This window comes from Aythya marila, assembly GCF_965140915.1.
Source record: "Aythya marila genome assembly, chromosome: 7".
Classification (NCBI taxonomy): domain Eukaryota; kingdom Metazoa; phylum Chordata; class Aves; order Anseriformes; family Anatidae; genus Aythya; species Aythya marila.
Genome location: NC_139048.1, coordinates 25,684,255 through 25,712,116, shown reverse-complemented (window position 1 = coordinate 25,712,116; position 27,862 = coordinate 25,684,255). Strand labels below are relative to the sequence as shown.

The 27,862-nt window shown below is 39.1% G+C and overlaps 1 long non-coding RNA gene across 1 annotated transcript in view; it reads right to left on the bottom strand.

Moving 5' to 3' along the window:
• LOC309879934 overlaps positions 1–14,860 on the bottom strand; it is a 101,332-nt gene extending 86,472 nt beyond the window's left edge. Inside the window, exon 1 of the long non-coding RNA XR_014317862.1 lies at positions 14,748–14,860. This is a non-coding gene — a long non-coding RNA (uncharacterized lncRNA). The remainder of the gene's footprint in view (positions 1–14,747) is intronic.
• Between the last annotated feature and the right edge of the window lie 13,002 nt (positions 14,861–27,862).

Here is a 27,862-nt window from a genome sequence, read left to right as displayed (position 1 = left end):
ATTAAATAAGGTAATCATCTTCAACTCTCTCTCATCTTGATTAAAACAGAACAAATGCTACTTTCCAGTGTGTAGCACAGCAAAATACAGTTTAGCCACCTCATCTTAAAAGACATCAGGATAACTTTCAAACTCCCAGAGTGAGTTGGGCTGTCAAGCAATGCCTTTTGGCATTCGAGGAGCCCTGCAAAGTTAGCAAGTGCAAAGAATTTAAAATCGACCACAAAGAGGATAAAAGTATGTGTGTCTTCTGATTTCCGTTGTTTCTCTTCCCCAAGCTCCTTCCCAAAAATCAAGTCACACTGCCGCTTAAGTTTAACCCACGGCTCACAGATACCAATGGAAAGATACCCAGCTTGTCCATTTCTTGTTGCCATTTTCATCTCTTTCATCAAAAGTGATGCATAAAGAGAACAACATCCACAGAGGTGACTTTGCTGAACACAGTGCTCCTCCTGCTCCCTCCCTCCTCCAATATATTGGAGCAGAGCTCATTCAGGAAGAAAAATATTAATTCCCCAAGATAACAGCTCAATCAGTCCCCACTGCAGAGCTCTCAAAGAAGCTGGCTCTTGTTGCAGAGTGACTTCCAGCCAGCCATCTCACAAGTATGTACCAATAGCTTAACTAAATGGAAGCAAGCCACAAAATTACCTGCTGTCATCAGTGGAAGCAAGGTGGAAGACACCAGTGATAATGAAAGCAAGTGTATTTTTTTTCATCATTCCCAGTGGAGGTAACATGAGACACGTAAGTTTCGTTACTACATTATTGCTCTATGGTAGCCCAGAAAGGGGTTTGGCCAGAGCACAGATTTTTTGTCCAGGTCTAGAGCAATCAGTGTTATCCACTCACATAGGCAAGCTATTCAAGTGTAAAATTCCCCTATCAAATCTGTGATGTACATTTTACTTTTAAAAAGTACTCTCTTCTCCCTGAAAATGTAACACACAAAGGGGGGTGAAGAGGAAATGTGTGTGGAGAATGGAGACGTAAGAGCAAAGATCCTTTTCACACTGATCCTGTTTCTTGTCCCTGGGAGGCAAGAGAAAGAGCAGCACCAACATTTTTTTACGGTTGCTTTCTCTTTATCATGTTCCCTGAAAATTGTTCTTTTTTTTTTTTTTTTTTTTCCCAAAAAGTTTTTGAAGGAATAATCAGATAAGGTAGTTGTTTTTGACACACAAAGAATGGGCCAGGTCCCTTGGCTGCTCCCAGTGCTATTGCTATACAGAATGACACCTATGTATAAAAGTTACTGATATCTTGCAATTTCCTGCTGTCACAAAATGATGAAGCTCCTCTTAAAATGATGGTCCTGCTCCAGTGGATATATTCCCATCTATCTGTGGCACACACAATATATAATAATAATATAACTTGTTCCATACACACACGACACTAAGCCTTTGGCCAACAGGAAGAATTTGAACTGGCAACCTCTAAACCTACACATCTGTCCCATTTCAGGCTGAGCTGAGAGCCAAGCAGCTAAAAGTTAGCACAGTAAATATCCTCTGCAGATTTACACAATCATTCACCAAGATCCCACACAAATTGCCTTTTACTACTAAAAACGTGTTTATTGAATCTGCAGCCTTGCTTTCACACCTGAAGATAAATTAAAACACAGTTGTGAAAAATAGGCTTCCAGTCAATACTAGTTTGGATCTAAACTGTACAGCAGAGGCCTACTATTATACAATCCCTTCAGATTATTCTCATCTTCCAAATGTGTTATGTACTTGATTATTCCTTTGAAATTTTGCAAGGGAGGACAAAATTTGGATTAGTGTCATACTGCACATTTACATCCCATAAGACATTCTAACCTTCTTAAAAATTATCTTTATATAATTTTAAAGGGAAACCAAGCAGATCATGTCTGATAAACTTCAGGCACTGTCTTTATGTATTCCAATTAAAAAAACTAAACCACATTAATTATTTGCAGGTGTCTATAGAACTGTAGGTGATCTGAGGTTCAGCATACATGCTGGCTTACAATGGGTTTCCAAAGAGTTAATAGATTGCAGTCAGAGTCCTCTCTGCCAGTGATTGCTCTTCTGTTTAGTTCTATAAATGAAATTTATTAAAACCATTACATGCACAGTGATGCCACAATATCCAGAGCAAAGTTACTAAATCTAAAAGAGCTTTTATTTAATCAGGAGATAGCTAACAGATGTAATGACTGGGGGATGAGGCAGAACCTGGTTTTACATTCAGACTCTGACAACATGGTTTTATCACTTTCAATAATGTGGATTCCATATTTCTCTGAATCTATTACTTCAAATAAAAACTGGTCATTTCTAAATATGTCCCACTTATTACACCCAAACCGTTCTGCTCATGTAGCTAACTGGAAGCAAATTTTTTTTGGTCTTCCAAAAACCTACCCCAGTCATTTTTTTTTAACGAGCAGCTCTATCCCCCCATCCATCTTGTCTGCACGAAGAAGGGATAACCTGCAGCTGAATTACAGAAAGCCTATTCTCCCAGTGGGATCTGAGATAAGATAGACTGCATTAACCCTAAGATTCATTTCCCAGCTAGGAATTCTCCCTAACTCTTTTAAGAAGATCACAGGAAACAGGCTGGGTAATGGTAAGAGATCTATTGAGTGCACTTTCATCACCAGCTTTCGTGAAGAGAGAAATGGTAATAAGGTTGCAGAAGCCTGCAATACTGTGGGTGGCTAGAAGACATTTCTCTAAGTACACTGGCATTTCAATCTTGACACACACTATGGCATTATAGGCCGCGACTATCCAGACATCCAGGATGTTTTGTTCACATAGGATGGGTTTCAGATGAAAATTCCAAGATAAATCAGCTTCATTAACCCTCTCCATATATTTTTCTCTCTAAAAAGACTCATCAGAAAGTTACTTCATACACAGGATTTAATTCTACTAATTGTTAACTATTGCTATTTTCAAGGCACAGTTATTTGAACATTTCAAAATGTCGTTTATAAGTGTCAACATTCCTGCTTACCATCTTGTACAGATTAGTCCTCTAAACCACTGAAAAACAACCAAGTATTTTGCACCATAGTGAAGTTCACAAATATGCATTAAAAAATGCACAGAAGTCTTATCTTGTAACAAAGGGGTTTCAAAAGGCACTGGCTGCATCCAAGTAAGTTCTACTCAAGTACAGCGGAAAACGAGTATATAGCAATTTAATGCAAAACTTAAATTTTGGAAAACTGTCACCTGCTTCTCCCTCTTGCCCACTGCAAACATATATCCCATAAAAGAACACATGCTAGAAACTTTTCCTCCCACAATAGCCTACAAGCCAAATGTGTCGTTCAGTCTATTGATTTCCTTAGCCTAACGTAACACCCTCTCCCTGCATTTCACATTTCAATGAGAACATCAAACTGCAGAGACATCAAACTTCTTGCTTCTGTTTCCCTGATCCAGCACCTCAGTGAAATCTCAGAACAGATGGAAAACATTGTTTTAGGAAAAGGTCTCCACTTTGAAAGCAAATAGAGGGTGAAATAATTTCCTCATTATTGTCTGTGTTTTAGTCATAATTAGCCACCATCTTCAGAAAGTGAAGCCAGTTCTGTGACACACATTTGGAAAATTCCAGTCAAATTTAACTGGTTCGTTTACTCCCATTAAGCTTAGATGCTAAAATATACAAGGAAGCAGGCTTCCAACAAAGAATATTAATTATGTGAAGACTTTCTTATTTACTAATTTAGAATATATGTATTTATTGAAAATAGATTTAATATGTAAAAGGAAAATCATGCTGCTTTGATACAGCACCAAACTCAGAAAGGAATTGAAGACCTGCTTTGTAAATACAGCTTGCACCTGGCTTTTATAGGCATTAATGGGATAGGGTTGAGATGTTAGGTTTAGCTGTTCTGAGCCATCCTTTCTCTCATCCCCTCCAACTAGGATGGGCAGAATGACGAGACTGAAATTTTACCTAGCTAACACAACCAACTGCGTGCTATTTACATGACCACCTTCCTCTTCACGTTGTTCAGGAGTACTACAAAATAAATACTTAAGTTGTACATTCATTAGATAATTCAACTTTTTTGCTCATTTGTATGAGTACACATCAAGGTAGGTTAAATGATCTCAAGTTTAAAGCTAATCATTTTGTTTCTTGAAGTCCTTACATCTGCTTTGCAGCTGTCTTTTTTACAAAATCAATAGCACAGCCGATTTAGTGCCCTCTAGGACAGCTTCAGAAAATTCTTCTACAGTTAATGTAGATGCAATTTTTCTCTGTTCCACTTTGGGCCAAGAACGCGGGAAAGGTGCAATGTCAGGACAAATTCTCTGATTCTCAATCACAGGTTGACCTCTATAAAATCAACATGAATTAGAACAGCCACTCTGAGCTGCATGATCTGTGACGGTCTCTGCACAGGAGGAGTTCTGCTCCTTCGCAACACACACGTAGCGTGACTCTCTCCTCCTCAGCAGAGGGAGGGCATGCCTGCAGGTCTGGATCAAAGCTGTGACAAATAATGTTGGCCTGAAGGTTTCTCTTCCACTGCTAAGACGTATTTACTGGGCACTACCTTTATAAACAGTGTAGATCACACTACTAACAAGCAGGAATTATGTAGTGAATACTGAAAGGTTCTTGCCTCAAAAATCGTATAATCTGTTCTCTCTAAAGCCATCATGCAAGCAACAGGTTGTAGCTTAATAAATAAGGGAAACTAAGAGATAGCCAAAGAGAGTGAGTGTTCTATTTTTTTTCTTTATGAAGATAAAAATAGTTTTCTGGGGAGTACTCAGCCACAACAGGTGACCATCCTCTTAACTTACCTCACCATCCACTGTGAAAATATATCATCTCCTACACCTTAAAACAAATGGCAAATCAGTTTTACATCATTCTAGTACGATTTGTCTCTAGAAAGTGAGGTTATAAAATTCCAGTTTTGTCCATGGCTAAATATTATCAAAGGATTAGAATATAAATAATGTTGTATGCATGCCATTAACAGGAAGTTCTGTTTTTATTTAAAGGATATATTTTTTAAAGAAATATGCAAGAGGAAAGGTTACCAATGAGGAGATCAAGAACATCAAACTCTCCCCTCTCACAGGAACACTAGTTTGAAACCAGCCCAAAACATTATGTGGAATAGATTTGGCAGGCAGACACTGATAAAACATATCATGTTCTCACTATGGAGTCTGATGCACTGTACTTGGCAGCATCTGCCTAGCAATGGACAAGAAATAAATTAGTGCAGAGGCTAAATGACCCCAATCTCGCTCAGCAAACCTAGTTCCTTCTTATATGGGTCGAAGTTACTGGCAGAAATGTTTGCACTTGAAATCTGCATCAAACCAAATATGTATATTATTTGTGTTCTACACATTGCAAAAGCAAACATCTCCCATGAAAAGTTAATCTGTTACCAGTTCCTAAATCTTTTATGTTTAGAAGATACACTGACAACCTATTTTTAATAACTAGTTCACATTACACTAAAGAAAAAAAAAAAAAAAGCCAGCAAAGTGAAACTCCCAGTTTGTTTACTGCTTATTTTATAAAATCCCATACCATAAACTGGTAAGCATTCTGCTTCTCTGAATGCTATGAATGATTGCAAGCACAGTTTTGATGCAGTGGAGAGCTGCCGTTTAAATGTGCAGGTAGCTTTGAAAACAAAGGTGACTAAGTGTAAATATGTCTGAAAAGAACTTATCTAACAAACTAGAGGTAGCTGAAACTCATGGCTCTGAAACTGCCAGAGCAAAATCATACAGTTAAACTGTAAATAGTCTAAATCTTACTGAATACTTTCCTAAGTTCCTGAAGGCAACAACTTTGCTAGAAGTGCCCTGAAAATTAACTTCTGTGTTAAACAGTGCCAAGCAAATAAGTCTGCTTGTACGTGTATTGGTTAAAATTGTGCTCAGCACACAGGGAGGCCAGCACAGATAGTACTTGTCACTTTGTAGACCCCATCTGCAGATGTATGGCATCTTCTGAAGACAGGGTTAGAGGCGGGACATGGACTATGCCAGCACTGTTGTAAATTTGACATGCCGTCACATGCTGGACACAGAGTTGCAAACATTGATAATGATGATGTTAATGTCATTTTGCAATTAGCACCGCTGCACCAACACTTACTATACTTCCTTTAAAAGGAAATAAAACAAACAAACAAACACACACACATCCCCAAACTATTGATGCTTAGCTAGTTATTGACATGTCTAACACCTGCTCCCAGAACTGATTCTACATAGCCTTCGTCTTTGCATGGTAGATTTTTGAGAAGTACTGTCAGGGGGCAATAGGGAAAAAGCTTATCTTCTTTGCTACAGACAATCCTTTTGTTGTGAGGATTTTGACACAGATAAGGACTTTACTAGCTCTACTGGGAATTAAACAAATTGACTCTAATAGGTTTTAATGTATAATGATTAGCTCATTTATAAAAGAGTCTACCCAATCCTCAATTATTCAGATATGGGTCAAGATCAAGGGAGTACATCAAAACAAATCCTGCACCTGCAGAAGAATTCAGATGTTAATTAAAAGAGAAACAGATCGATGGACTCTAACCTCATACAGAGACGTAGGAAGAAACACATTAGAATTCAGGAGAGTCAGGACATCACCCCTCCATGTAATGCTGTTTCAGGTAGCAGCTGCTTATACAGCACTTGCTGCTTTTTTCTTTATAAGGCTGCATTAAATAGAATTGTGGATTGTGATCCATGATTCACAGCCTGACATAGGTGGATGACATTTGACCCACAAGAAAACATTAATAATACACAGTTGAGCTATAAATTGATAAATGCATCTTACGCAGAAACATTGAAAGAAAATAAATCATGGCGTATGTCACATGACATGTCATTAGGCTGAGACTCACTTGCTAGGTTAAGCTTGAGATTCAACCCCCATGAAACAGTTCAACAAGTCAGAGTTGATTGGCTTCATATTAGTCTTATGTGCTCGTTGTTAAAGTAGGATACAAAATAATTTAAAATGTAAGAATATAAATCTGAAATGGAAGAAGTTTAAATGAAAAGGCAAATTAACAACAGCAATACTGAAGCTGAGATCTTATTTGGTTCCTTGATAACTAAAAAGAATTAGCCCTGATATGCACTTCTGCCTTCTAGATAGTCTTCAGCTACTTGTCTTCATTTGGGAAGGGCCAAATTTTTTTTTGTTTTTGCTAGTAAGGGGGATGCTATCTAACATCTGAATTAGCCTTCCTTATAAAACATAAAATAAATCAGTAATTCTGATACTGTTGCCTAATACTCTCAACAAAAGGTGAAATAAATTTATTAAAATGTAAATGAAGTTACATGTAAATTAACATGATGACTCTTACTGAAGTCCCAGGTCATCTTTTCCAGGGCATCCGACTTGCTTTTGGATGTGTACTAAACATCACTTAACTGCAGTGGAAGTAGTACCGGGCCATGTGCTTGTTGAATAACATTAACTGATGTGATAATTATTGATCTTGAAGAGCATTATTACAATTTTCAACATCCTAGTAGTATGGTTGGGGCAGAAAAGTGATAAAACTTTGAACACTGAGCACCACAAGCAGCTGTACGGCTGTTTCTACCAGTCACTGCCAGGGCTTCCCTCTCAGAACAGCCGCGTCACTGCTGTCAGGCAGACACCACTGTGCCACCTTGCCCTCACCGCAGCCCAGCTCCATGAACAGCATCACTTCCTCAGCAACAAAGCACTTGACCCCAAAAGCCTTGAGATTTTCAGAGATACTACACTGTAGCATAAAAATAGATGAATAAAAATAGGAGCGGCTCAAGCCTCTTTCTGATCTTTCAGAAAACATTTTCTTTCCAAAAAGCATACATTCCAAAATGAAGATCCATCTTGTATGAAAATAATGATAAGTGCCAACATGCAAGAATTCTTTCTCTGAGGCTGAAAGCTACCCTGAGGATCCAGAATATCCACTCGGAAATGCTGTGACTTGGAACAGCTTGGCCAAAACAGCTCTCCCTCTACTCAACTCAACATCCAACCCCTATTACCATCTAATTCCACTGATTAGTACTGTATAATGAAAATTTGAAGCAATATTTTAATGTTTCCCATATTGCAAGTATAAAACATCATCTTAGGGCATTAAATTTACACATAAAAAATATATATATATTCTTTCCTGCAATCAGGAAACACCCTCTCCCTTTTCTGCTGGAAACACACTATTCTCAGAAAACGTGGGTGCCTTTTACCCCATTAATTCCAACCTGTTCTAGGGCTGTAGAAGGGACTTTCCCCAATCATGCTGGAATATTGGCTAGCACAAGGAAATAAATGATCTACTCCTGTACATTGATGAACCAAGACAGGCTTATGAGTTACAAAACAATCCAAGCAAAACGTCATTCAGGTTTCTCCTATTGGCAGCATACACTGCATCTCCTGAAAAACTGGAACATTAAGAGGCCTTTGTGCCACATCCTCAGTTACACAAAGACCATTTATTGCAGTTCAGCAAATGAAGAGGGAAGCCAGGAAGAACAGAGCAGAACAAGAGAGAAACACCCCTCAGGACTTGCTAATTTCTGAGCCTTATTTCATACAAAAAACGTAGCTTCACAGTGAATTCCAAAGCAAAGAATAAATTAGAGAATAAATTAGACAACAAACCCACTGTCCTTTTTTTTTTTTTTTTTTTTTTTTTTTAATATATATTTATCTTGTGCAAGAACAGAGTCGTGTAACTCATGACATTTTGCTCACTGTAGTTTATATATGTGGGTAACCTAAGCTGAATTTATCTCTTTTATCACTAGAGCTTCCAGAAGTTGAAGAGTTTGTGCTAATGATATGAGAAGGCATGGCTCCAAGCTCAGGCAGGTAGGAAAACTCTGCCATCCCACACACATTCACACCCCAAAGCCAGCTGACACTCTCATCACACACACAGTCCTTGTTGGATTTTTGAGAACCACAGAAACATGAAACTAAATGGAATTTCAGGAAATTAGCTTTATTTTTTTCTTCAAGCTATATATCATAGCAGCGAGCAGCTTTCAAGCAGTATTTTCCACAGGCCGGTTTCTCATTTGAGTAAACATTTACTCAGATACTGGGGTGCTACTTTAACTGTGATGCATCTCAGATGTATTACTTCAGCAGTGACAAACCCTGTGCACCCTGAAGTGAAACAGAATACTATATACATCTCTGAAAATCCAATTAAGTCTCAGTGAGGCACTAGACTTTCCTAAATCATGTTTTTCTCCTTCGTGTTTTACAATAGAAGATCATTGTTCCTACCAAAAGCAGGCTTGTATCTCCATCAACCCAGCAGGCCTGCAGAAGAAACCTAAATTGCCTCATAACCAGCTCATGACCTCAGTGCCTTTTAATTATGTGGGTTTCCCTGTAGCCTTTAGTTAACATAGACATGTGGGGTGAGAAAGGGGGAGTCTACAACCCACACAGAAGAAATACAGACAGTCTATGTATTTGAACATACAGATCTTGAATCTTACTTCTGAAATATGTGAGCACTACATAAATTTAATAGTACTCCTTTTCACACTACAGCACTCTCATTTGTAGCTGAAACCAGCTTAATTACACCTCCAACATTGTGTGTACAGCAGCCTGCGTGTACACCTAAGCGCACTTGAGCCTAGATACATCATGCACCAGCAGCAGGGGAAGAAACATCTGCAAGGAAAATATTTGGGCAACTAGCTCATGCTGAGCACTATGGTGCTGCGGCACAGCCAGGATGCTCACAGCAGGACCAAATCCCACCCAAGCCTTAGAAGAGCAATGAAAACCTTTCTGACTATTTTGTTTCTTAATAAAATGCAGAGGTGTTGGTATTTCTTTTCAATCTTAGATTCAGACTGAACTAGCTTATTTCAGAGGAGTTCATGCATGGATAGGTAAGTCCAAGAAAGTAGTGCATTCAACTGACAATACCTACTAACCTAAACTTTACTGTATATATGTATATATGTATATATGTATATATGTATATATATATTTTTTTAACTAAACTGGGACTGTATATGGCAAGTTTCACCTGTTTTCTCATTGTCTAGACATCTTAGTGTGTATTTATTTCTGCCATTTAAAAATTGCTCTTTACTTTTTTTTCTGTGTTTCCAAGGTGATAGGTGCGTATCAAATTAACATTTTTAACTTTCCATAGCATTATTCATTTAGGCAGTAAAAATTCAGACAAATTTTGACTGTTCAACAACTATTCCATGTTAATGCCTCAGATGTACTTTTCATTCCTCTGGGAATCTTAAGGCAGAAACTGGTTTTTGCTTTCAGATTGCCCTTAACAGCATTCTTCAAGAATAGACCTAAAAAAAATCAAATTAGTCTACCAAAGTCTACAGGTAACTGCCTTAAAAACAGATTAATACCACAGAGCAACATTTTTCATGCATACTTCCTGTCCATTCTCTTACAATGAAGTAAGCCTTATACTGTTGCATTCTGATGGTTTGCAGCACTGTCATGTTTTATCTGTATTATAAAACTATTTTCTAAAAAGAAGGCATTAGTAAATAGTGATCCAAGATCTTAGGTTGTAGAGAACAGCATCCATTATTCCCACCAAATTCACTGAAACATTTTAAGGTCATGCATTTCTCACTTCCTTGCCCTGTGCACCACACTGACCGTTGGGAGTGACTTCAGTTCCCCTGCTGGGTTTCCCCAGCTGGAAGATGTTCTGCTAACCATGGACACACAGCCCCCTCTGCCAGCAAGTGCTAGAAATTCTCTCTACATCTAAAAACATTTAGTTTAATTGCGAAATCTAAACATACATGTTGTTATGTTTTTTGAAGTAAACATCACTTCTTGTAAATCTTTGTGGAGATCTTTTATCCCCCAAAAGTTCTAAAATGTTTTGATTGCATCTGTCCTGTAAGCTGTGGCATGGCTGTACTGAAAACATCCTCACAGGATTTCAGCTGTTTGTGCAACGCAAGATGGCTTTCAGAGCACCACTGGTGAAAGGATTCTTATAGCCTTTCCCTGTCCCAAATGCAGGCATAATATTTAAACAAAGCTGCAGACACATCAATAATGAAAATCTGGTGAACCACTTACTCTTGACTCTTATAGGAACGTTGAATGCAGAATATCCATTAGTTTCCTGACAACATGGATTATTTATAGGCAAGACTGATAGCACCACCTATTATTAAGGTTGCTCAATACTTCCTGTTATATGACCCCTGGTTTCAGTCTTTTTATACCTTTGCCACCTGGGATGAATATTGCATACTGATGTCAGCATTGAAATTTTTTTGTTGAAAGTTCATCCCTTCTAGGACTGAGGCTATTGAGAAATGTAACGTTTTTGTCCATGTTTCACAAGAATCTGTAAGCCATACTGAAAATTTGTTATCCCTTATTCTGCAGGAACCTGAACTTTAGAAGAACAGAGCTTTTGTGTTGTGTTTGCAACTAAGAAAATGGCCCAAATATAGCCAAGCTGCAGGAAAGAAAAAAATAAAAAAATAAATAAATACACCTCTTTTGATATGAACATTAGGGGAAAAAAAAAAAAAAAAAAAAAAAAAACAAAACATCAACAACAAAACATAGACACACCAAAAAAAAAAAAAAAAAAAAAAACCACAGTGGAGACCTGACTGTCAATGAGCATCAGTGAACAGTTGCTATTTATATACCATTCTTGCCTGATGTGCATACATGTTCTATTGCCCAAGGCTATGGGGAGAAAGTGGGAAGAAAAAGGCTTCCCCTCCCTCCCCCCAGAATGGTTGTTCTGTGATGTCTGAAAGCAACAAGTTACCATAACACTGAGCTTGAACACAGTGCAAGAGACTGAAAATAGCCCTGCACTACTAATACTGCTGCTGGTTTCAGTTCCGAAGTATGCTCAGTCAGTCACAGACTGGTACTCTCTGGACCAGCGATGAATGTATAATTCTACATCATTCTTTAATCTCATAATGCTCTTTTAAAGCAATTTCACTCGTGCACTTTATTAAGCCTGGAGATTGATACTAAACAAGGTTAGACTTGCATTGTGCACAGCAGTTTAAGATCTCCCAGTAACAGACAACTCTGTCCCAGTTGGTTGTATTCCCAACATGCATGAGAAGTCCAAACTCAGTTGGTTAAAATGGTAAGGCCAGCAGCAGAACTAGCCAGAAACAGAACCCACATGTCCTGGTTTCTGCTGGGATGCCTTATCCTCCCAACTATGCTGCCTAGCATTTCATTCACCAAAAGCCTGTAATGAGCAAAGCAATTAGAGTAAAGATTGGCATTTTTTTTTCCAATATCATCTGCTTCCAGATATATTTTCAGCTTACAGCCATGCAGTGCTACCCACACAATCTGGTGAGTTACATGTGAATACAGAGGGAGGACTCAAACCAAACCATTCCTTCAAAATATTTCAGCATAGCCACAAGTCCTCTGACACAGAGCTGCAGCTCTTGCTCAATGAGCAGAGATTCAAAGTTTCAAAGCTTCACAAGAAGATCAGCCTGAGATCTGACCCACGTGCAACTACACAGGCGAAGATGTAAGCAAAGGATTTCCCCTCTTTTTTCATTCTGTTGTTAAGAAACACACAGGATGGCAAAGAGCAAAGATGGACCTCTATCTTGTGATCCAGTGCTGGCAAGTTAGAAGGGTACCATATAAGTAGCCCCACAGCTTTTAAGACAGTTATAAAGATTTCTCCAAACAGCCTCTGTTACCATCTCTTCTGGAATCCACATGCTCCAAACAGTAGAATATAAATGTAGAAGCTTCCCTTGCTACATTTCAGATGTTTCAGTTGCTGATTGAAACTGGTAGAGCTTCCCAACTGCAGCTTTGATTTCAGGTGACGTTTGCATCTGACGTTGGCAGAGCAATAAGCGAAGTATTTCTTTCTGTGATTAAGTCAATGTAAGTACTAACACAGAAAAGGGTTCTCTTGTTTCTTTGTTATACCCTGAGCAGTCTCACTCTGTTACGCAGTATTTCTTTCCAGCTTGTGTCTACCTTTCTAATAATGGTGGAAGTGTTCAAATAGCAGACCAGCTATAAACTGAAAGCTTCAGGTCAATTAGGTTGTTCTTCCAGTCTGGGACTTTTACAATTGCTGGTTTCAAATGCAGCAAGGAATGAAAGTGCCAACAGAGGCCCGAGCAATATTCTGATCCTACACTGAAAACACAACGGTTGTCCAAGTAAAACCCAGGCAGCAGGCAGTTGTCATCTCCAGTTACAGTTACCCCTAAAACACATGTATTCTTAGAATCTACTGCTGGCATGCTGCTCACAATAAGCTAGATTTGCCAGTCAGCCATAGATCAAAACATAAAAAATAGTTCCTGACAGAAACACTAGAGAACACAAAATAGCTAAGAGGTCTAACCCATCCACAAAAGCAAAAGAAAACAAGCTGTGCAGTGTTTTGGTAGCGTCAATGATACTTCCAGTGGAATCACAGATCCTGTTGCCTTTTGCATCTGAGGAAGAAGTGTTCTGTATATACACACCCCACAGAGTAACTGCTAGAAAACACCAAGTCAAACACCATAGCACTGTGCTTCATCTGTAACATTTGATTCAAACTGTAAAAGCAATCCCAATTATAGCTTCAGCACAGAAAGAGTTAAACAGTTTAGATTTCTTTTTAACTGCTATTTCTTGCTCTGTTTCCACGAGACAGGAAAACAGACAAAAGTAAGAGAATTAGATGGAAAGTCAGCACAGCCTCAAAGATGCCAAACTTCTAGGCAGCTAGTGCACGCCTATACAGACATAAGCAACATGCAAGAAAAGCAGGGATGCAAAGGCATGTGACTGCTTTGTATATCACACCAGGGTGATAGTAATCTACAGAGGAAAGACCAGCCTGCTGTTCCCATTCAGGAAAGTAATCAGGTCACTTTTGCAATGCAGTTGGCCTTTACTGGCCTGCTGCCTATGCTGGAGTCATCCGGCTGTCAGAGCATCATGCTGCTCCTGCTGCAGCCTTTCACTGCTGCCAACTCCTGAATTACTGGAAAATTACTTGACCAAACAGCATGTGGGTAAAAAAGAGAATCCCAGAATTTCCCCCCATTACAGATGAAAAGGAATATTCTATTGCTATCTGTGGTCTCTGCTACAGAAAGAAATTAAATTAACTCACTTTATCTCATTTGTGTACCCATAACATAGCTCTTATGCTATGAAAAGACGCTAGAAGAAGAAAGTGAAATTGCTGAAAACAGCCACAGCCAACTAAAGAAATACAAAGGTTTGCACTAAATAAATTAACTAATAAGTTAGATTTTGCTTGTACTATTTTCCTCTGTCTCATTCATTCCAAGTAGATCAATCCTACTCAGTTCTCAGTATTTCCCAATAATTTTGGAAATAAGCAGTGAGAAGTATGGAATGCCTCCGTCAATACTGAACTTAGTTTTTAAAAAGAACACACACAGCAAAGTTTGAATTTTACAGAAAAATGTCCCAAACACTGAGATTCGTATGTCAGTTTGAGTTTCTTTCTAACATTTTGTAAATATATTGAACTCTACAGGAAGTTCGGGTTCTCATAAGAATGCACATCTCTAAATAAATTCTACCAGTCTGGGATTCCAGCTGAACAATCCCCTTTTTAGAAAGCATTCATGGAGTTGTGCGTTTTCTTCCAGCATTTCTACTACACTATTTTCCAGCATTTCCACTACATTAATACAAAACATTTAGGAATGTTTCTGTACCTTGCATGACTTTTTACATCTTCATCTTGAAAGCTCACTCATGTAGTAAAATAAAGACAAACCCAAGGGCTCTGATAAAAAGTTTTGCCTTCTAAACGTGTCCACAAAAAGAAGTCATCCATGTCATGCAGTCTTCTATGAAGTCAGGAAATCATTCAGGCATCTCTTCCTGTAACTGATCTTCTGCCAGGTCTCAGATCCTGAACCGTAACAAGAGAAACATACTACTAATTACACTACTAATTATTTTTATTGTCAAAAATTCACAGAATAACAAAGGCTAAAAAGCATTCCTTAAATGGATTTCCATGTTTGTAATGGTAGCACTCAGAAAACACAGTGGAGGCTAGGGTCTGTGACTTGCTAGGTGTAAATGGCAAAGGCAGTTTCTAACAAAGAACTCGCAATAAAGATGTCAGGTGTGACAGAAACAAACAAGGGTGGAAGAGAAGCGAAGAGAAGCAAGGCAGAAAGAAAAATAAAGCAACCAAAATTAGATAAAGATACCTTTGGTCAATGATCTTTTTTTTCCATGAGCCATTTTAGGGGAAGTTATTAAGTGCTCTATCCCAATAATGGTACTTCTAGTCTCTCAAGTAAATATATAACTTATTCTTGATTATACCAGCATTGTTAAGACAAATATTTTGCAATACAATAGGTACAAAGCAACTTTCCACAAAAAATAAGAGAGCATGGTAGGAAAATTATGCTGAGTTGAGGAACCATGAGTTTTTCCTTTATATGCACATATTTATCTATCACATTACATATACATACATGTTGTTGTACTTTAAGGGTATCTTATCAACTGGAAAAATATAAAACAACAAGAGAAAAAAACAAATGTCTGGATAGTTTTATCACAGGCCACATTTGGGACAGTACAGCAAACTGTCCCAAAAAAAGTGGGTTCCAGGGACAGAAAACTATACACAGACCAGTTACAACAAAAATCAATGACATTATAAAGAGACTTTTCACATCTTCCATGCTATTGACAGTTCTGAGAAGCTTTCCACAAACTCTCTGGGAAACTTTGCAAACACTCCTAGAGAGAGGGTGGAAATTTAGGAGCCCTGGAGTAGCATGAAAAGAATGAATAGAAAAGTAGCTGTAGTGGTCTACATAGAGTGTGAAGTAGAGATTCAGAGTTAGTATACCTTGATATATATCTCCTGTCACATACAATATGCCTCTATATTTTTTATATACATAGGAAGTTTACATATTAATGTTTGCATGATGGTAAATCGGAGGACTGCTTCATTAGATTTGAAGGAGCACTTCTCCTCAGGCCAGGCCTCTGGTTTGACTCAGATTGAATTACAAAGCTAAACAGAACAGGAAGGATCTGTGCTCCTAATTCTGTTTGATAGATCTCTTTGTCATTTTCAGATGCCAGATTGAAGATAGCCGCCTCTTCCTTGGCAAAGAACAGCGCATTTAAGCTCCAGGCTATCAGAGAGAGCAAGCGCCTACAGTACGTGCACAGACTGACAGTTGCATTAAGATGTTTCCTGCCATTTCTTTAAAAACTTATGGCAACCTGCTCATTATTAGCCTTGTGTAGTTGCAAGTAGTTAAACTGGGCAAGATGAAGTAGAAATCACAGCTGAGGGTGCTCTGGGCTGTAGTAACCACACACCTCTGCAGATGTGCTGACTGGGGAAGTCATCCTATGGGAATAGGAGCAAGGTTTAGCAGAGATTACACAGATTGATCAGGAAAAATCTTCAGGAAATTAGTTTGTTTTCTCCCATTCTTTCTGAATCTGAGGGGATTTAAAAACACCTCATCTTCATAATCATTTCATGTTTAGTTATGGTTATTGAAAACTCTTCTCCTAATTTGCTGTGTGATTCTCAAATTGCTGATTAGGAAAAAATAGACAAAATGTGAAGGCAGATCTGAGAACATGTGGAGCCCATTAACGGAACAAACTCGTAGCTTATTCTCTCTGATCCATATTTAGTGTTTGCAGGGGGCTTTCACTTTCTGCGATTTAGCAGGTGCAGACTGAATGGATATAAAACAAACTTAAGCCAATATACAAGAATGCACACACAAAATGGTATCAGTTTAACTAAATGCAATATCATCCTCACTATGGAACTACTGTACCTCAGACCTGCAACTAAAAGCCCATAAATTCTGTCCCCTACATCATGTTTTTTAATACACTAAGCAACGTAACATTTGGGACACTAATAATAAAGACAGAAAGTTTCAGGAGTTCTCAGGGAGTCAGTGAGCAACTACTACTCTGCTTCAGCAGTACGTGATGCACAGGTCCCCAAGGCTCTCTGGACTGAGAGATTTCTGATACACTGTGAGAAGACCAACATGTTGCTCTCAGACAGAACCTCTCCCAAAAGAGCTTAGACACATACAGAAGAGAGATATTAAACTTCACAGAAGAAACGTCACTATTATTCCAATTGGACAACAGATGTATAACCTAAGGATTATAAAAATAGTGATACTTAGTCTTCACTGAGCTTTTTTTTTTTTTTTTTTAAATTACCTCAACACCTTTTAGAGAACGAATCTTTTGCAAACAGAGGAACAGAAGCTGTCTGCCCAGAAAAAGTTGAGTCTAGTTAAGAGCCCTTGTTCCATTTTCTAGCCTCTATTCTTGACCTACCTTACAGTAAGTAAATTTATTCTTCGTATCTTAATAAGGACCTAATTTTTCCACAGATTTTAATTCCTTAAGACAATTATCCTATAAAACAGATAACCTAGGAAAACAACTGCAATAAATTAACTTTAAGTAAACTGCTCTTTTTCAAGAAAGTACATGCAAAAGAATTAGCACTAAAACATCTGCAGCCGCTGAAGAAAGATCCTTCACTTGTTTATTTCAAGCCAGCCAGACTGCTAACTGGCAATCAGGCTGGGAATTTGCAGCTGGGGGGCAGAAGGATGAAGGAATGAAAATCACACTGATTTGAAATAAAACATTGCCACCTGGGATTACTTAGGGATAGCTGGAACATGGAACCACTCCAGTTTGTTTCTGGAGGTGAGGTTCTGTCTCTGACAGCAGATAGGCACAAGCGAGTAGGCACAAAGTGGGAAACACGTGCTGGACAAAGAGAGAAATAGGTCATGTTGACCTCCATCCTGATCCTAGTATTTTCCATACCCTCACCATTGCAATAGTATTTCATGAGGTTGCTCTAAATAACAATTCATCTTTAACATCTTACCTTGCCCCCAAGGTTGCGAACCTGAACACATTCACTATCCAAGCTGATATCACAGCATAACTTGGGGCTTTGAGAAAAAAAATAATATTTATTGTGAGGCTTCCCTTATTTTAGCAACTGAAAAATAATCAGTTGTAATGAGTCTAGGAAGGCTCAGTAAACAGTCAGGAACTCTCCAGCTGGACCAATCAGAAACCTAAACTGTAATTTGGCAAACAAAAATGTTAAAGTAAACATAATTAAAATGTTTACTTGTTCCAAAGGGGCACTTAATGAACAATACATAGAACATCTATGAAGTGGTATAAATAATATGACATATATACAATAAATATAAACAATAATGAACCAGTAATGCAAAAAACAATTCGCATCAGCATGGGGCTGGAACTGCAGGAGGAACTCATGCCCATGATGGGGGCACGCAGGCCACAGGGCACTTGCACAAGAGCTGGGCTCTGAGACAAACCACTGAGGCACTAGAGAGCAACACTGGCGAGGTGACCTCCAAAAGAACAGAGACACAAACTTGTGCTCTGCAGAACAATTTGGTTTAATGACTTCTTAATTCCTTTTTTGACTCAGATTGTTTGGGGAGGAGGTAGCCTGAGTTGTTTTTGTTTGTTTGTCATTTCTTTTAGTTTCGTTTTGTTGTGTTTTTTTTTTTTTCTTTTTTTTTTTGGTAAAGTACAGTGAATGTGTTGCAAAGTAGAATCATGTTGGGAATTCAACCTTTACTTTCCCTAAATCGTTCAGTCATTTCAAATGAGGTTAGTTGTATAATCTGGGGAAAAAGAAAAAAAAACAAGTGATTTAGATGAAACAATCTGTTCTACCCTAATCCATTTGTGGTGATTTCAGCTCTTTTGAAATGCATGCAATTTCATCTTTGAGAAAAAAACCTCAATAAGGTCAATCAGCCTCCACTAAAAGATGCTGAGGCTGTGATAGAGTATCTGAGATTTAAGGGAGAGTGCATCATAAGTAAGGCCCAAGGTTCCGCTTTACGGTTAGCTATATTAGCTTAAGCTATTTTGTTATTATTATTTTTCTTTCAGTTATTTTATCCAGCTCTTTTTTTGTAATCCAGCTGACCATGTGGCCACACACAGTTTCTAGCACAGAGGAAGAAACATGTGGCCGGATGTGGGGGGAAAAGATAAAGGCAAAGCATTTCTTAGTTTTCAGAAGGGAAATAGCTATTTAGAGCTTTGCTTTGATTCAAAATCTATATGGGAATATTTTTATATGTTTATTTTCCTGAGAGATCCTGTCAATTCACACAAACAGAAAGCAAGAGGCAGTACTACAGCTAACCTGAGCATCTGCTGGCCAACCACACAACATCGGTCACTTGAGAAGACCACAAGGACTCGAAGTTTGCACAGAAAGGTAAAAGCAATTTTGTCACTTTCTTAGTCCATCATTTATTCAGATCATGCTATCTAAAGAAACAGAAACATTTCCTACATCTACTGTTAGAAATTTAAACTCTGCTAAAATGCAGTCTTTAACAAGGGAGCACAGAGGGTTTTACAGTGCTGTGGAGGGTCTCCAGGTGCAGCTGAAGGGCCAAGGAACTGACCGAGTCCAGCTCCTGCAGTAACTGCCATGGAAATCAGGCACATGTGCTAATGCATCTAGTGCCCAGACAACGACTAGACAAAGTCCATTACATTACTGCTATGGTTTGAGTAACATTAGATGTTTGTGCCATTCATGTAAAAACCCTATGAGTAGTGAAATAGCTTGTACCTTATAAGGTTTGCCGCTTCATTTCTTAACCTGCCAGAAACTTTTTTTGCCACAATAATGACAGCTCAATGACTTAATTCCGCTTGCTGGAAATTTATTTATGAACACAAACAAAACTCTACTTTTAGATTATGTCTTTTTCCATTCCTTGTTGCTGCTAAATTTAAGACTGACCACTTTTGCATTAGGCAAACCCATTTATTCACAACTGAGAAGAAGATAGAAATCCATGTAGTTACTTGCGGTCTATTATTCAGACATCAGTGCAGACAAACCAGACAAGCTGTACTCCCCGGAAAATGAAGGATACAGAGTGGCATAGGAAATCTATTTGTCTGTAATTAGTAGCCATTTTCCTTAATGAATGGCTCCTGTTTAAACTTGGCTCCACCTATTATGACTGGAGTAACTGGGAGCCTTGTTATGCAAGGAAGAGTAGATATTACTTCTACACCAAATATTTTACTCTTACAGGAGGATTTGCATCTAATAAGCAATGCATACAACTTGATTTTTAGTCACACTTGACCTTATTGCTTTTCCTTACTGAAATACTAAAAGATTTTAAATTTCATTTTCAACAAGAGTGAGGAACTGCTCTAGATGGAGTTTGAGTTTAGTCACTTAATATATCTTGAGGAAGTAGGAATTCAATGGCTATAATATTTTCAGTAATTTTTTTAATCTGTTCTGCAAAGAGATTCATTGAGCTCTTCAGTGGAAAAGTACAAATCTTATCACAAGTTTCTTGTAATGTGCTAGTGCACTGGGACTTGGCCTGCCTGCATTTCTCATCTAGTATAAAAAAACCGCGGTGATTCATTGATAATGGAAATGATTCCTCAAGTAAATTGCAGCCTCTGCTGTGGTTGGGTATTTCAAAGCAGTAACTGGAAACTGTTTTGGTTTTGCTATGAATTAAGATAATTACATCTAACCTCACATGTGTCATCAAATCAGTGTTTGTGGGGAACTTCCTGATACCCAGGCAAATGCTTCATCAAATCACTGTCCTGGGAAAGCGGGCCACAACACCACACTAGCACATAAACAGGCAACAAGAGGCAATGTCCTTTGAGAAGTTACCCCCCGTACAGAAGTCAAGTCCAAATGGTCAAGAGGTTGTCTTTACCTTTGTCTCTATTCGGCTTCTCAGATCAGTCCCTGGGACAAGTGCTGTGTTTTGTCAGTTGTTTATAGTAGTAGTATCAAAGAGTTCAGGAGAGGGATTAGGAAAACAACTCACTGTATTAAACTGAAGATATTAATCAACTAAGTGTAACTGCACTTGCCAGCAGGAGGGAGAGAATTCCTGTGCTGTCAGCTGACACAAGAGAATCTTCTGCCAAAACCCTCCAAAAAGATATTATGCTAAAAGCACTGCATTGCACTGACAATTCCTCACTCCCCCAAGCATTTCTGTCCCGAGGACATCTTATTTTGTCTGTGTAAGCAATAGCTTTATACCTCTTAACCCCTTCACAGGTGTCACACTCTGAGCAGGAAGCAGAAATATCCGATGGGGGGGTGTGGTGTGCCCTTAATTTCTAGACCATGCTGTAACTGTAGGAATTCCATTTAAAAAGCACACACAACTATGGTGTTACAATAAGCACCATCTCAAAGTGCCCGTAGTTTGCCCATTTATTTGTTCTGAAGTTGCAAACACCAGACTTGTCAAAACCTGATCCACACCTGAAGTTTACATGTGATATTTATTATGTTTCTTAAATAACAGAAGGAATTAAAATTCTTGACCATTCTGCATATGAATATGAATTTCATGCATCTTTTACGGTTCCCAAACAAAGCTAATGGATGCTGCTGTGACTCACATTAGCAATCACACCACATTAAAAAAAATGCCCTTCAAGACTAAGTGCCTGAGCTAGAGGGCAGACTGCCTTCCCCGTAAACTCGATTCCTTCTTCTCCTGATAAATGGTATCACTTTCTTTATTTCAGTTTTATATCATTATATGCACCTGATTGACTGAAGCCCATTTAAAACCAGATTGTACCTGTGATCCATTTTTCTTACGGAACAGTGAGAATGAGCATTACCAATTAAATTCAGACTGCATCACACTTTAAAAATGACCCAAACACTCACATCCTGTTGTTCTCATTACCTTTCTCTCTCCAAGCAGTACTTTTATGAAAGGTGATCTATCACAAACCAGAGGTGCAGTAGACTCAAAAGCATCTGAACGAAGTGCACAATGCAGTAAATCTCATCCTGAATATAACGTATGTTTGCATTACCAGGTATGCTCACCAGCTGCCGAACTGTGTGTAAGGCACACAAAGCCTACCTAAAGCAAAACACTAACTACTCTGGATCAAACCAAGCACCCAATATATTTCATCTCAACTTACCACTGCTTTGGGGAAAACTAAGCTCTCAATTTAAAGACTCTGTACATGAATACGCAGAATTATATGTGTGCTTATATGCATGCTTATATGCGTGCTTGTGCATGTATTTATACATGTATCTACTGTATTTTTTTCCTCTTCTATCACATGAAACCACTTGTGATGCCGATCAAATACAGGCAGTAAGGTATCAAAAAATTATCATATGACCACGCTAGCACCATGAGGAAAAATAACAACAACAGTAATGCCTCAAAAGCCATCCACCCAAAATGTAGAATCAGAAAACAATTTAGGCTAGAAAAGGCCCAAGCCAAGATCTGAGTAGTTCTGTGGATGGAGACCCCTCCACTTCTAAGGGCACTCATTCCAGCGGCTGACTATTTGCAGTGCAAACCTTTTTTTCCTTCACATCTCAGGATGTTCCCTCCCTGGTTTCCCCTCCATGCCTGCTGCCTCTCGCCTGGCTCCACCTTGCTCATGTGGTCCCGCTGGGCACCTCCAGCCCTGCTGGAGAGCTGAGATCTGGAGCCCACCAGCAACATGGGCCAGAAGGACTGTCCTCAACCCCTGCAGGCCCTGTGCCCCCCTACCAAAGTGCATGACCAGCTGTCAGACACCCCGGGAGGCAGATGCTCTTCTTCCTCCTTGGGCTTTCTTTTGTAGACAGTCCTCACTGGCAGTACCTAACCTGGCTACAGATATTTGCCCAGATACTCTTCTTATCCCTACAAGATTAATATATGGTATAGGCTCAGAAGCTCGAGCTTAGATCTGCTCTTGGATCCAAATTATGCATTTGTAATGACAGCTTCTTGCAAGATTTAAATTACGAAATGGTACTCCCTCCTAAGTATCTAATAATGAAGAATTAATTTTTTAAATCAACACTAGAATAAACCACGATATGATATATTTATGTATTTATATCGTGGTCTCTGTTTATATCATTCTTGTTCAGGTCAGAGCTCAAGCCTGATATTCTCTCCTAACTACCTTCCCAATTTCTGTTTCAAATTTCCCGGCATCACAAGAGGCCAGCCTGAGATCAGATGCTCCCAGGCAAAAGCCAACCCACTCCTCCCATGAAGAAGCCATGCCTGCCAACTGGAGGACTTGACTTAGCTCCACAAGCAGCTATTGGTGAGGAAAAAAAAAAACACAAAGCAATGTTGTCATTGTCTGCCCACTGCAGCCAGCCCAAACTGTCCTACAGTGGAGAGATGGAGGAGAGGACCATCGGCTGTCCCACCACAGAGCGGTCTCCCTGCACAGTGGCAGCATGCCATTAGAGCCACTTAGGATAACAAGCCCTGTATAAACAGATTATCTATCTAACAGGAAAGCTTTGCCAGAAACGCTTTGTCTTCTGGAAAAGGCTTCTAATGTTTCAGTAACGCAGAAGGTGAATAAAAGTGTAGAAGCAGCAGATCTAACATCTTTGAAGAAATAGCATTTGTTATGAAAAATAATATTGCTGTACAGAACTCTGCCTCTGTAGCCTTGACTGCAAGCCTTTCATAGATCTGGTGTTTTATTACAAGGGAAGTATTAAGCACCTGAGAACATCAGTGGAACATAAGCGAGGAATTTGTTCGACAGGAATTCCTATGAATTTTTCCAGCAGAAGAGGACGAAGTTACAGCTTTCCATATGGTCCAGTTAAATTAAACCAACCCTTACAGCATGCATTGCTGTAACCGCACACGGCGGTTCAAACAGTTGGATGCCAGCAGCTTTATGAACACCATTACCCGGTCAGCCGTCCCGTCCCCTCAGTCAGCAGCCGACCGTACCCCAGCAGAGAGCTCAGGCCATGCAGGAGGCAGCAGGGAGATGCTCCCTGGCCTGGGCTGGCTGTGGGGCTCAGCCCCACACCATTTCTCTGCCTGCCCCAGCCACCAGTAGAGCTGCTGGGGGGCTCATGGCAGGCAGCAAAGCCCACTCAGTAACCCTGGATCATAACGAGCAGCTCAAGAGGGCAGTGAACTGCAGAGCCCAGGCAGGAAAAGTGGCTGGGGAGCCCAAGAAGGTGATTTTTGCTTTTGCCCCTGAAGAAACATTGGTGAATCGATGCCCTTGGGATGTCTGAGTCAGACAAGCTGATCTCGACAGAGATGGGATGGAGAGTGCTCACGTTATCGACAGCCCCAAGAAATCTATCTGCAGCTCTTTGTAAAAGCACACAAACCAAGAGCACAAACAGAGCTGTCTGAAAGACAGAGCATCTGAACCGAAGTCTTAAAGTTCTAAACTAAGAACAAAAAACAACCCCAGAATGCAAATTCTCAATTAGCTGTAGCTGTATTTAACAATTGTGGTCAGCTTAAATAAATCACTTCAAACACTCTCACCTAAATATACAGACTGTTCGTTACAGACTGGTCAAGTTCACTAATTTTGTTTGAAGGAATTCAGATCCTTAAAATAAATAAATAGATAAATAAATAAAAAGCTGCTGGATTTGTCACAAAAAAGAAAATATCAAATTTTGATGCTCACTTTCCAAATTTGTATCCACCTTGACAGATTATTTTCATAAAAAAGGGCAAGATGCACGAGGTGTGCTGTAATATTTTCAAAATTAAAAGGTGAAGCATTGTTCCAGGAGCAAATTTATTTCAGTTTAAACATTGAGAAACTGAAATAGTATAAAATATTTAGGGTTTGAGTAATTATTTAACTTGAAACAAATATCCCATTAGTTTACATTACAGTTTGCATTTTTAATTCTTTCACTTCACCGTAATAATTATACTCATTATTATTAATCTTGTATTCTATAATATTTTATTACATTTACACTCAAGGATGGAAATTCCCAATCAATTATTTCTACATCTAAGGGAGAATTATTTGCAGCGTATATGCCTCATTTCCTTCTCCTCAGTCTACATTCAAGCTGTATTGTCAATGTCCTGCATCCTCAGACCACTTCTCATAAACATACCATCTAAACTGCAGAAAACACCTTAATTTTAGGTGTTGATAAACCAACTATGTGTGTAACAAAGTGTAACAAAACAAAACAGCAGAAACAGAAGAAGCATAAAACACTCTCAGATGCGTTTGGTACTTTCATTGCTCTAGAGAATGAAAGTCAGGCCTAGGCCTATAAATGAGAGCATCATCTGGATGATAAATCAAGGACCATTTTTTTTTCTTTAATTTCAACAAGAACAAGCCTAGAGCTGAACAAAATTAGGAATTATAGACCTGATGTAGATAAAATTATCTGGCAGCTGCTACGTGGAAAATTATAACAGATTATCACAGTGGTACTCAGTGGCCTTAAAATCCTTGAATTTATTAAAACATTATGAAGAGATAAGACATGCAGTCAAACCCTTGGAAATTAAATTTAGACATAGAAAACACTTAGTTGTTTGAGTCCCTACCACGTGTTTCCCACCCCTTCTTGAAACAGAAGGTAAAAAGATGTGAAGATTTCGGGTCCTCTTCTTGGATGGGCTAGCTGGACAATGCTCCACAGCGGCCACAGAAACCATACTGACACACAGCCAGCGCACGTGCTTCTCATGTGGAAATCATCCATTTGCTTTCTGAATGGTTGCATTATTAAGGAAAAACTGCACTATGAGGTGCAGCATGCTGTGAGCTATCCTAAAGGAATAAAATTCCACCTTTCCCTATTTTATCAGTATGAAAATGAGATATGCTATAATTTTTTTTTTTTTAAATGAAAGAAAAAGGAAAAAAAAAAAGTTGGGGGAAAAAATGTGCAGTTTGTAAATATCCTAATTAAAAAAAAAAAAAAAAAAAAAAATCAGAGACAGCTCTTTTACTGCTCCCCTCAGAATACATGGCGAGTAAGGAAATTTCAAACAAAATATTTGTCTGTTCCATCATTCAAAGGAGAAAATCCCATTTTGCCATTGAGGCTACGGGGGGTGGTGTTCAGCCATATGGCAGGCAGCTGGGGAGGGTAACAGCTTAAGCCACTGCTGCTGAATTCACTAAACCCATCTGACAGTCCTGTGTTCACCATATGTAAAACATGGAAGATAATTCTCTCTTTCCTTTGACTGCCTGCATAGATTACAAATACTTCATGACACCTTTTTCCCTTTTTTTCTCCCAGAGAGATACACCTGAGAGGAAAGCTGCCATGAATTATTTGTAATCCATGCAGGCAGTGGATGTGTTTTTTTCCCATCTGCTCACATAGTAGAATACAGCCTGCTACACCATTCAGGGCTTCTAGGTACCAAATGACAACTACATAGGTAAGTTGTTACTAAATCTTCCCCATTTTGGATGAGAAATACAGGCTCCTGTTGGATTGACTACATGCGGGATTTCACACACAGGCATCAATGTAGTGTGCTGCAGGTCCCCATGAGCTGAACACAGCTCTTTGTCAGCAAACTTTGGGAAATAAAACTGAGGATGTGCAAAGTAAACATGCCAGGAAGCTAGCACCTGACAGGAAGTTTGCTAGAAACACCAGAGAGAAGAGCATCCAGAGTCTATGCAATCCAAGCAGTAATGTTTGTTTGGATCAGTCTAGGCCCTTAAAATCTTACAGCTTCCTTGTTACCTCTCCTGCTTCTTTTCCCTTCCATCACCGCTGATAGGAGAAGCGATGTGGCACTGTTCTCATTGCCACATCCGTCTGCTGCAGCAGATACAGAACAATAAGCAAAAAAGCCCTGCTTTCTTCTGACAACACCTCTGCAGAGGGAGGCAGAAAACCACAGAAGAGCCCCAAAGCAATTCACTCGCTGAATGTGACAGCTATCAGTTACCACACTGGAAATGCTGGGGCAGGGGGCTGACCTGTTTGTAGATGTGTGTTGTGTTTGCTTTCACAAGATTCTCCTCCAAGAACAAAACACCATCTAGCCTTGTGTCTCCCTGTAGAGCTGATTATATTAGAGCATTTTATCTTGCTGACGGAAGGGAGAGACGGGCAGGGCGTGATGAATGGCCATGGTTATACTCTACCTGGCCACCCTGGCGCCCACCCAGGCACACAGCCTGATGACAATCAGGTAACCTGACTCGCATGATATTTGACAAAGGATGGGTCAAGATCTTCCCCATCTGTTATCAGGAAAAGCCTTCTGTCTGCTTGCAGCAATATTGCATTGTTAAATTTACTGTTGAAAAAACACATGAACCTAAAATGTGCAGTTTATGGGTTTCACTTTATTGTATTTATACAATTAAGGAAGAAAAGAAAGGACTTCCATGGGAATAAATGGCAGCTCTCTTCTGTACTGCACACCCTAGAGAGCATATATGCTTAAAACAGTATTCTTGATCATCACTGACATATTGAAAGGCTGACACTTCTATGTTACGCACCCAAGTCTGTACTTCGCTGCCTACATTTTGAGCTTCCTATAGAACTTCTTTAGAACCGATAGGGAAATCTTTAAAAGGTATCACAGGCTTTAATACAAATCCCAACATTTGCCTCCTTCTGACATAAATAGCTGCTGCTTGCAGACTTACAACTGGAAGCATTTCTGTTGCAAATGATGAAATTCCAGGAACTCGGATATGGAGCTGCACACAGGGAGTTACTAACACATTAAGCAAGAACCTTCTCTGGCCTCTAAAGACATGAAAAAATACAGGAATGATAAGTGATTACTGCATATGTAAGACCAAGTAACACGTGGTTTTGGACCTTCTAACCTGAGTACCCAGGGAAATCTAAAAAGTTTTTCAACTGCAACAATAATCCTGCTCCCTTGTGAAAAAGTACTGAAGCACTACACTAGATCTTCAGGCAGTC